Source organism: Equus przewalskii, chromosome 13, assembly GCF_037783145.1.
Source record: "Equus przewalskii isolate Varuska chromosome 13, EquPr2, whole genome shotgun sequence".
NCBI lineage: Eukaryota > Metazoa > Chordata > Mammalia > Perissodactyla > Equidae > Equus > Equus przewalskii.
The window spans coordinates 38,707,666-38,719,834 of NC_091843.1; the positions used below are offsets into that span (position 1 = coordinate 38,707,666).

Consider the following 12,169-nt stretch of genomic DNA (forward strand, 5'->3'; position numbering starts at 1 on the left):
GTGATGGGATCTTAGAAAATTTTTATTTTATTGCTCAGATTTTTGTTTATATGGGCATTTTCTTATTTTATATTCAGAAAAAGTCAATAAACTATTATATATTTTTAAAAGCCAGTAATACAATAGTTGGAAGGAGTCTTAACACGGGTTTCTAGCTTCACCTTTGACTTGACGAGATTTGCGATTTTGGAAGAGCCAATTAACTTCTCATAATCTTAGTTTCCTCCCTCGTACATTGGGGAAATTGCCCTAGCTCCCTCACAGAGTTGGAATAAAGAAAGAAGTTACAAATAAAAATGCTTCATATAATAAAATCGTAAAGCTTCAAAAGCAGCATCAATGACAATATACTGCTAAGTGCCACATGGTACAATAATTAGTGATTTTCCAAGAAGCCTGCCCTCTGATTCCTTGGCATCTAAAATGAAAAACTAGAGGAAGCACAGAAATGTAGTAGGTAAATAAATAATGTATCAGTGTAGTCATTTTAAGGCCGGCATTCCTTCACAGTTGGCAATAATGATCTCTGATTCCTCTATATATCCTCAAACATTTTGTCCAGTGTGGGGCTCTGTTCTACTCTTTCGTTTATGCATATTCTATTTTTACAGCATCTTCTTAGTCAACTCTCAAGATTCTCAAGAGGTTAGGTGGAGCTTTCCTTTTCAAGATGAATATTTGACAGCTAAAACGTTTTAAGCTGAATACAAAACTTCAGTTGTGCTAGAGAACCACGGCATACATACCTCATTTAATAGGCTAGCTGGACTTGTAGATTTCTGAAGGGAAGAGGTTTGGAGAATTTCACCATGCTTGCTTAGAAGCCAGAGAAGTTCCCTGTCGGCTGCTACTCTTTCTTAGCAGCCTGCTAGCCCTGCTTTCGTGAGGACTGGCAGCTGTATATACTTCTACCTGCAGTTCAGCCAATCTAGTTACTGGTGTAAAAGGGGCCCCGGGAAGCACATCTGGAATTTGTAAGCACAGCTCCGTGGTTAGGGAGAAATGCATCCCAGATGAATTTGTGTGCCCATCTTCAGTAGGTAGCCCTGAACCAGAAATCTTTAGCCTGGGGGAAAGAACCAGCTTTAATGCCGATCTCAAAAGTGATAATAATGAAGCAGACCAACCTCTTGATATAAATGGATTTCCTCATAAGAAGGGTGCAGGGGACAAGCATAGGACTTGAGGTGCCCCCATTCCACAGCTATGGGACCCTGAGTGAGTCATTAACTTCTTTGGGCTTCTAATCCCTTATCTGAAAACAGGAGATCACACACTTCAAAAGTTCATCATGAGGATAAACGAAATGCAGAATGTGAAAGCATTTTGCTAATTCACAAGCATAAATCAGATGACAAGATGTTGGACAGGCCAGGGAAAGATGATTATTTCAGAATCAGAAGACTTTATGCTTCATTGGTCCTTTATAAAATAATGAATTTGGGGGCTTCTGTTGTGGCAGATTGAAAATGATCATAAATTCTTTGCAGCTTCTCCCATCAAGAGACGGAATCTACTTCTCCACTCCTTGAGTCTAGACCAGTCCTGTGACTTGCTTTGGCCAATAGAATATGACTAAGGTGACAATGTGGGACTTCTGAGCCTAGGTGTCAAGTGTCCTCATATCTTCCATCCTCACACTCTTGTAACAGTGTCTACAGGAAGAAGCTTGAGTTGGCCTCCAGGGCTCCTGGGCTCCTGGGCTCCTGGCCTCCTGGAAGATGGGAGACCATGAGGTGAGAGAGGGCCAGCCTTCACAGCCACCTCAGGTGTCCCAACTAAAGTCTCCAAGTGACACCAGGTGGGGCAGGCCACCCCAGCCTAGCCTGGCCCTAAGTTCTGACCCACAGAATCATAAAGATTGTTATTTCAAACTCCTACATTTCAGGGAGGCTTGTTATGCAGCAAAACCTACCTGATACATCTTTCACACCTCCCCTCTGACAAGAGTGGACTCTGATGCATGCATCAAAGCAAGAACAGCCTGTATGACCTCAGTGATTTCCACAGATTTCTGTTGAGATGATTAACAGTTCATGGGATGGGGAAAAGAAGCTGGGTAAAATTTGAGAGAAAATAAAATTTGTTTCTGAGCATAGTAACATCTCCTGTGTGTGTGTCTGGAGTCCAGCTTTGACAACCTCATCATTTCATAATGCAACACAAAACTCATTTTATAGGAGGGAAGATGATGCCACAAAGTCCACGCACTGAGATGTTTGTACTTTATCCACAACCAAAGCCCTCTTCACTCTTGCTTTACACTTAAACAGCTTGACTTTCTGGTTTCTAAGCCAACAGAAAATTAGAAGAGCGATACAGTGTGCAGACACACAGTCAGTGGTGGAAATGAGAAATAACTATTCAAAATGGAGGAAGTGGGGAGGGAGAGAAGTCTAGAAAGCACAGAGGCACTCGAGTAGCACAGGAATTGGTATAGGATCAAACATCTCCACATGTCCCCAGAAAGGGGTGCTGAGGGCACCACTGCATTATAGCTTGATGCAGAAATTTAAAACATGTCAGTAAATTTTAGAAAGCGTTTTCAACTAAAAAGCATAAACTCCATTTGGATGCTTAGCTTGGTGAGCCTTCGGTGAGCTGATCAGCTCAGCCCACACATCCCCACAGGGTCCTGCCAGCCTGCGCAGCTTCAGAGACCTCCAGCAAGTGCAGATTGCTCCTCAAGCTGCCTGCAGCTAGCTCCCTGGCTTTTTTGCTTATGGGAGTCTTGTTTCTTTCTTCTTCTCTGGGGAATGCTCCCTTATGTGTGGAAGCTTCTGGTGGAAGGAGTACCAGAAGGAATGGAAATGATGTCTGTAGAAAGGCCAAGCTCAAAGTCTCATTTCAGAGCCCATCTATCAGATGGGGTCTGAATTTGGTCTCTTGATTAAAAACCATAGAAATCTATTTTGGTGAAGTTCAGCAGAAAGTGAAGGCTGAAGGGTTTGGCTTGGAATATTCAACTGCAAATTGGAGGACACATGCCCGGGATTCACCAGCACATCATGACCGCACACAGTGGAATGCAATGATTCTCCCAGAAGAAGCTGGGGTGCTCTTAGAAATAGATTATGAGTGGAGGGAAACCCTAGCAAAGCCCCATACTCAGGATGGCATATTTAAGCCCCCACTGTGTGCAGCTTGGAATCCTGAGATGGGTCCTGGCAGTGCCCACCTACCTCCAGGGCTGAAGATGATGGAGGAAGGCAGACTCTCTCTGCTCCACTATCATGCTGTAGGTTCCATACTGCAACTCAGCTGTGTGCCTAAAAGCCCTGTATTTGTAAGGGGCATGTTTCCCTTTGAAGCTGATAACTTGGATTCGATGCAGTTTTTCTGTTTTGGCTCTTACGCCTCTGTGCTCATCTCCCCAGCGGCCCCTCCCACAGCCACTGTAAAGGCTGATCTGATCAGACACTGCTGGACTGTGGTAGAGGGTCAGTCACACAGGCATCCAATTTCAGGGAAAGGAAAGGCATTGTCTCCTTGGCTGCCTTGGCTCACCTGAACCTGAGGGAGCAGTTTTGAGATGAAGGGAAACAGCCAGAACAGCAGCTGGATCGACAGCAGAGCACCTCAGAAGGGTTAAAGGTTTGGCTGGATTACACAGTACAATTATACGTACTTAGAGTTTTGCAGAGCTCAAAACAAATCCCCCTCTCATTGACCTAGTATTTGGGGCTTAACAGACCCTAATGAAGCTTCCCGTTGCCTCTGCCGGGTGGTCCTTCTCTCATAGCCCAGACTGATTTATTTCTCATTCTCTCCTCATACTGCTATTCCTCAGCAGCACTGATGGGGAGAGACTTGTCCAGATTTTATCTAAGTTGAGCTATTCAAAGAAATGGATATATTCCCTTGTGACTCTTATGTATTTAAACAAAAATACTATATATGTCTGTGAACTCAATCTTCTCACTTTGGCTATACTGTTTCATTCTTTTGAGTTTCTGAGAGCTTCACTCCAAAAGAGGGCTGTGGGCAACTTAAATATTAAGGAAGAGCGTGAAGGTGTAAGAATTCCATCTGACAAATCTTCATTGTGCCCATGGTGTGTGAGAGATTGGGGAAAGCACCATGGAGGACTGGACAACGAACTGACACATCTCTTCCATCGGGGAGCTCATGGTATAATGCACAGAAAAGCAAGAACAATGAAGGTAATAGCAAACGTTTGCAGAGCACTCACTCTTCCCAAGGCGCTCTGCTGAACGGTTCCCTCTACGTAAACAAACCAAGAATGTGCTAAAAACAACCTGATGGGGGAGGCAATTTTAGTTTCCCCATTTTACAGAGGAGGAAGCTGAGGCTTATAAAGAGGCCACATTAGCAAATGGGAGAGGTAGGATTTGGATGCAGGCAGAGTGCCTGGGCTCCTGACCATGACGCTATGCACCCTCCCTACCAACAGCCATGATGAACAGAGCAACTGAAGTATGAGGAAGCAAGAGACAAAAGGACGGCAAGAAGGAGAGGAGCACTTCTTTTTTTTAAAAGGGTTCTTCTTCTTCCTTGTTTTTTTTTTTTTTGGTGAGGAAAATTATCCCTGAGCTAAGATCTGTGCCCATCTTCCTCTATTTTGTATGTGGGATGCCATCACAGCACGGCTTGATGAACAGTGTGTAGGTCCATGCCTGGGATACAAACATGTACACCCGGGGTCACCAAAGCCGAGTGCACGAACCTAACCACTACGCCACCACGCCAGCCCAGGAACACTTCTTGCTGGAATAATCAAAGCAGTCTTCAAGGAAGAAGCAGCAATTGGCCTTGTCCTTGGAGGATGAGTAAGATTTCCAAAGGAGGAGATGAAAAGGGTAATTTAGGTACAGTGTGGAGACACATGAACACACAGAGACAGCTGTATGGGGCGTGTGTCAAACAACAAGTCCACAGGTATGGTGCAGCAGAGGCAGACGAGGCAGGAAAGGGAAATTGGGAGGAGACGTTTAAGTGCTGGCTGGTGAGCTAGGACTCTCCTGAAAACAACAGGGATTTTCCAGTTGTGGAGAACTTTGATCTGAACGGCACTGAGAGGAGAGTGAGCAGCAGCACATGTAAGATGGCCAGGCTGGGATGACCAATGAGGAGAGCAGTAATGGGGCTCCCCACGAAGGAGCACAGACAATGGGGGAGAGGCTAGAGAGAGTGGGAAAGTACCAGCAACAAGTCAGAGCAGTCACCTGGCTGGAGAGGTGGGATTCCAAGGTGACTGGGACCTGGGATGGCACTAATCAAGAGAGGAAATACAGGAGGAGGTACAGGTCCAGCGGGGAAGAAAACAAGTCAGGTCTGCAGTGGCAACAGGAAGTGACAGGGAGCCGTCCTTTCTGTGCTGGACATGTAGCGAGTGAGTGAGTCCCGAAGTGTTGACGAGGGATCCATTTCAGTGGGGAGAGGGCTACAACTGGGAGTGGGACTGGATGCCCAGTAAAACTTTCATTCTATAGTTAAGATCAAAATTCTGAAATGCAGAGTTCTGAAAACAATTACCTTTATTCACTTATTTAGTTGTAGTGTCAGGCACTTGGCCACAAAACCTGACACGAGGCTTCTTATCATCTCTACTTATCCCACCGAGAGTAAAAGGTCATGCATTTTGCTGCAGAAATATTCCCGCCTTTGATTTGGTGTACTGTCCAGACCCCATTGAGGAAGCTACATCATAGAATGTATATGGTATAGACACCCTGTTGTCTTTCTAAAGCCCCCAAATTCTGAATGAATTCCAAAGCATACCTGGCTGCAAGAATTTTAAGCAAGAGATTTTGGAACTGCACTTACTTTCTGAAAACAGCAGAGCAATAATCCTAATAGCTAATTGAGGGCTTACTCTATGCCCAGCATACTTCGAAGTACTTTATTTTAATTTTCACAGCAATCGTCTGAAGTGGGAACTACGATTACCTTTATTCTACAGATAATGGATCTGAGGGTCAGGCAGGTTAGCGGGAAGAGGCAGGGCTGGTACTTATCCTAAGCAAGCTGACTCCTGAGGCTGTGCTCTTTACCACTACAGCACGCTGCCTCCAAATTAACTTGTAAAACTATTTAGAAATGAATTGAATCAATCCTTTCATTAGATTAGTGAATAGCTGGGAACAAATATCTTTTACTACATTTCCACAAATGATACAAGGGCATAGTTCACCCAGGTCATTCTCTCATTTATATTCTAGCAAAGCAGAGGGAACAATACTCGAGCATATCCCAGGGAAGGTGTTTCTGTGAGGGCCCTATGGTCGATGTAGAGAGTTTTCCACAGTTTTCCTTGACAGGTAAAAATCTGGGGATTGAGGCAACAAGGCAGAGCTGATCAGAGCAGGGGCTCTGGGGCCAAACTTCTTTGGTTCTACCATCTCTTAGCTTGTGACCCTGGTCAAGTTAATGAACTTCTCTGTGCCTCAGTTTTCCCTTCTGTAAGGGACAAATTACAAACTACATCATAGAGTCATTGGATGGTTTAAGTGAGACAATTCTGATAAAGTTCTGGAAGAGTGCCAGGCTGACAGCGAATCATCAATAAGCTTTGAATATTTGTACAGTACTCCCTTCTTACCTGCAGTTTCGCCTTCTGTGGTTTCAGTTACCCAGTCAACCGAGTGCAAAAATAAGGCTACATCACAATGCCCTCATCATTCACCTCACCTCTTCTCACCATGTACGCTCACCTCCCATCATCACAAGAAGAAAGGTGACTACAGGACAGTAAAATATTTTGAGAGAGAGACCACATTCATACAACCTTTATTAGGGTATATCATTATAATTGTCCTGTTTTACTATTGGCTATTGTTGTTAATCTCTTACTGTGCTTATTTATAAGTTAAAATTTATTATAGCTATGTTATGTATAGGAAAAAACATAGTATATATAGGGGTTGGTACTAGCCACGATTTCAGGCATCCACTGGGGGTCTTGGAATCTATTCCCTGTGGATAAGGAGAGACTGCTATATTTGGCAAGGTTCCCATAGGGCTAGAACTCCTGGTGGAAATCTCTGATGAACAGTAAGTTTTGTGCATTTCCCTGTATATGGGGTTATTATTTGCCAAGTGTCATCCTGTTCTCTTCCAGCTTTTTGAGGTTCAAGGACATCAGTCCAATTTAAGAATCCCTTCCAATTCCACAGTCAAAAGGCAGATTGGTTCAGGTCTATCTGTGAATAGCACAGCACTGACTCGGAAGGATGATTTTAGCTTGGTTTTTCTCCACAGTGTTTTCTATGGCTGTGTAGTCAGTGGGACACGGGTCTGTATCCACCCTGGAATTCTGGATTCATCCCTTAGGGTAAGCCAGAGTGGACCTGCCTGGAGAATCAGGACTAAGCCTGATGCATGTTGTCCCATTCCACGCAAACATCTGTATGATGTCTCTGGACATGGGAATAGAATTACACTTCTGCTCAACTTCATTCCTAAAGTACATTTTGAATTGGAAAGAGTGATTGGGTTTTGTCCAAATTCTATCCAGTAATGATGAGGTTTCCCACACACTTTACACATAGTAGGTGTTCAATAAGTGTCAGATGGCACAGGATATGACCAATGACCACAAAATGGGACTGATCCAGAAGTTTTGTGCTCTGCAGCCCTGGGTTACCTTGGCAATGCATTCCACGGATAGTGGTTTTTCAAATGTTAAGTGATGCTTGTCTTCTCTGATCAGAATAGGTTGTTCTAGTTCAGGGAAAATTAATCATCCGTTTTCTTTGCTTGGCTCTTTACTTACCTTCTGGTCAGTGGTACAGCTACTTGGCTTGTGATGCTCTTCTTGATTCTAACATAAAGAAGAAAAACAGAAGAATCCAGCAAACACTTAATGGGAGGCTTGGAAGAGTAAAACTCGGGCTTATTCTTGCAGTAGAGTAGCTGATAATTGCCCATATTATTCTAGGCTAGATTGAGGTCATTGTCTGATGAAATTGGACAATTTAGAAAATGGGAAAAAATGAACACAACATTCAAGTTTATTTAGACAACTTCTATATTTTATTTTACTTTCTTATCAACTTTTGGCTTTTAGTAAGAGGGAACAGAGGAGAAGGAGAGGAGAGAGAGGAGAGTCTTATAAATAGGGAGGCAGGTATTCAGGAAATAATTTTTAATACATTACGTATTTCTTTCATTTAAAATGGCAAGTAGTAGAAAAGCAAATAAATAGAAATAATTTTGAATCAGTACAAATACACTGTATTTTATTCCTGGAGTCTAGCGCAGTGACAGTTTTATGACATTTCCATTCCATTGTCACATGTTGGAGTCCTAATCCTAGCCTTCCAGACTTCATGAATATCTACTTCTGGCAAAAGGAAGGAAAGAAGGAAGGAAGAAGGGGGGGAGGGGCGTAGAGAGAGAGAGAGAGAGGAAGGAAGGAGGGAAGAAGAAAGAAAAGAAAAGAAAACTGCGTAGTTCACAGTTCTTCCTACAAGGAGTGAGCCTCAGTTAACTAGAATTCAGTTAACCAGATTCTCGTCTCCTCTCCACTTTAATTAATCACTTTGGCTAAAGTCTCTGAATTCCATCATCCCTTTCCTCTCCTCCATTCCACGGATACTCAAATCTTGTCAATTCTAGCTCAAATACACCAAGCTTAACAAAAAACTCTGACAGCAGCTCCTCAACACCCGAGTTCATGACTGATTCAGCTCTGTGTCCCTCATAGCACGTAACAGAGACCATCTCACCCAGCCCACCATGAGTACCCGTGTTATTTATTGGAGAAATATTTTTGGGAAGGTCAGTGGGCATTTAGCCTCTTCTCTGCATTTGGAGAGGAATGTCCTCTGGACATTTCCAGCACTGGATTTTTCCGGCACCCTTGTGACCCTGGCTAGGTCTTCTCCCTTCTGTGGTCCTCTGTACAGCCTTCGATGGTGCTCAAGGACATTAGACTCCTCCCAACTGATGCTGGCAGCCAAGAAGCCCTGTTTTCTACACTTTGAATTCCTCAAGTATCTCTGTTGTCATCAGAACTCTATCAAGAGCAAAGGCTATGTCCACATCAAACATTCTTAAGAGGGAGAAAAAGGAAATTATTTGCTCAGATAATTGAAAAATCTTAAAAATGGTGATATGGAAAGTATAACCTCAGGCTTGTCTGAATTCAAGTGCTAAAACCATGTCACTGAAATCAGTCTCTGTCTCTGTGTCTTTTTGTTCCCGTTTCTGTGTTTCTTTTTCCTCGAGTTTTCTCCAAGTGAGTTCTCCCCACTAAAGGCCAAGATGGCCACCAGCAACTCCAGGCTGAAGTAACTCTGGTGGAAAGAGGATCTCTTTCCTAAAAGTTCTATCCAAAGTCCCAGGCCTAACCCTCATTGGCCTGAAGAAGTAAGCTGTTTATCCTTTAACCAATCACTATAGCCGGAGGCATTTGTTCCAGTGCCCGTTCCTAGAGCTGGGGAGGGGGTTAGCCCCATGGAACCAGATGGACTGGAAATGGAGTTGAGGTGATTCCTGAAGTGAAAGAGGGGCATTGGCACAGGGCACCAGAAGCTGTCTCCTTCAAGGCCCTTTGTGCCATCACCAGCTAGTTAGTAGTGACTTGTTGGGCTCCTGCTGGCCACAGCCTCATTTCTTTCCCCCACCTCTACCACCAGTGTTCCGAAGCTGAGTATACCTGAGACAATGACCCTCCCCAGCTAGTGCTAGAAAGGGAGGCAAAACTCCTTGGAAACTACTTTTCCCAGAAGGACTAAAGACAGGCAAGTATTTGGGGCTGTGCTTGATTCATCAGGTCAGTCCCCTCAAAAACTGTTTTTGAATTTTTAGTGGATGTGTGGTGTGTTGCTGAGACCCCCTTTCAGAACCAAGGAACTACTTCTCCCAGCCGTCAGGGGTATTGCTTGCCTGACAGCTCACAGCTGAGTCTCTCTGGGAATTGCCTTTGGGCACACGGAGCTGCCTCACTCAAAGCTAAGCCACTATCCGGGCAGGCCCACATTTAATGACAGGGTTACAAAGGTCTGGCCTTCTCATGCCAACTCAGGACACTCTGAAGCAACCTCCTGCCCATCCCTGGCTCCAGAACTCACCGCGGAATCAACTGAGGCCATCGTCACCATTGCTGTGCTGATTAACTCCTCCCTCTGCCCATCCTGTCTCTATGCCCCTGCCCCACACCCACAGAGGCTGTGCCCGAGAGTGCTCCCCAGGAATCCTCCCGCATGCAAATCTCACAATCTGAGAGTCTCTTTCTGGGGAACCAGCCTAAGACAGTTTTAGCATCTAAAAACTTAAAACCTTGGAATTTATCCACTATTGAAGCAGTATGGTTTTTTCAGTAAAAACTCAAGATTTCAAATGGGACAATCTCAGTTTCAAATTTGCCACTAGTACTAGCTGTGAGAGTTTTAGGCAAGTTACCCGCCATTCTTGTCTTCATATCCTCATCTGAAAGATGGGGATGCTAATAACATCATCTCCTAGGATGGCTGGGAGTTTTAAGGGAGATATTTATTTATAAAGCGCTCAGTATAGGATCTGGCCTTAGAAAGGGCCAAGTGTATAGCTGTTGTTATTTTATAATTCTCCAGGGTGGCTAAATTAACATGACTTTAATATAGACATGAAAATGCACCAATGGTTAATACCAATTATTGGCAAAGATTCAGTGAGCGGGCAATTGCTCACACTGCTTGAGTCTGACATTCAGTTCCCTTTCTGGAAGGTAATTAGATAAAGCATATTAGAAGCCCCTAAAATGCTCGTAGCCTTTGACCTAGAAAGCCCAACTATAGGCATTTTCTCTAAGAAAATAATCATAGTTGTGACCTCAAATTGATGGACTGGGATATTTATATCAGCATTTTTTAAACAAAAATCTGAGAAGTACCTAATATCAAGTAACAAAGAACTGTTTCAATCAATTATAGCGTATGCTTATGATAACATAAAATGCAGCTATTAAAAATCTGCTGTAGAAACAAAGTTAATGATATAGAAATAAATTCATGACAATCTTAAGTGAAAAAAACAGCCCATAAAATAGTATTATGTAGGCTGTGAGCCCAATTTTTATAGTGTGGAAGAAGTAGGTATACATACACACACTCACTCAGACACACACACTCTGGAGAAAAGGATAAATGGTCACAAATAAAAATCCAAAATGTTAGCAGTCATTATTCTTGACTAGACTACTGGTAATATTGATTTTCTCTTTTGTGTTTTTCTGTATGTTGCAAATTTTCTACATTGAACATTTGTGCATCTTGTAAAAGTTTTTTAAAATGTTATTCCTTAAATGACATCTATCGAATTAAAATTAAAACCAAAAGTACCAACGGCTAAAAACCAGTAATTGCCCAATCTTACTAGAGACTTGACTTCTAAAACTTTAAAAGCATTTTCGAAATGCCAGTTAAATGAAGCTCACGTGGTCCCTAAGAAAAACAAAATTGAACACAGTACAAGTTAATTCCAAGAAATCCCTGCCGACCGTAATTAATTGAGAGAAGCAATCACAGAGCTAATGCTGTCTATTGTAAGCTGTATAACCCCCTCGCTCTCAATAATAGCTTACATTCAACTTGCTTACCAGGACCAGAGGTTGATTGTTAAATACGTTTTCAGGGTCTACGTAACTTGGAGGGCATTTATTTTTATGTACTGTCCTTCCGATGGCCATTTTTTAAAAACTAAATTTAAGATTCACAACCTGATGATAAGAACAATGATTTGAAATTAAAATTTTCCTGGAAAATCCAGGGCATAAGTCCCCACGTCCATTCAATTTAGGAGACAAGTTAAGGCTGCAGCCGTGGACATCACTGAGTGTCCCTTCCTCACCCTGCCCTATGACGTGAATCTTTTTCTTCTTTTTCTCCCTTACTATTCCTATTTCCATGCCTTCATTTTTCTCTGCATTTCCTTTCCTCTCCTAGCACACAGCTGCTCCTAGGCATGGATTTTCTCTGCCAGGGGCTTCTGAGATTGTGGAAAGCCCTTCATAAGCCTCTGTGGGTGCTCAGAGAAGCCACAATAAGCCTGGGGCACAGTTAGCAACCAGATCAAGTGTCATGCTCCTCTCCTCAGAGCAACCACAGAGCTCCATCATAAACAGCTCCTTCCTTCCTCAGCAGCACGGAGAAAGCAAATTACTGAGCAATACTGGTGCATGGTTGTCCCTCAACCGTTCTGATACATGCTGTGGATGGACCCTAAC

At 43.3% G+C, this 12,169-nt stretch overlaps 1 long non-coding RNA gene across 1 annotated transcript in view; it reads right to left on the reverse strand.

Moving 5' to 3' along the window:
* Window positions 1-12,169, reverse strand: part of LOC103554378 (uncharacterized) — a 241,058-nt gene that overhangs the window by 24,403 nt on the left and 204,486 nt on the right. The window contains exon 4 of the long non-coding RNA XR_011525566.1: window positions 7,736-7,783. This is a non-coding gene — a long non-coding RNA (uncharacterized lncRNA). The remainder of the gene's footprint in view (window positions 1-7,735; window positions 7,784-12,169) is intronic.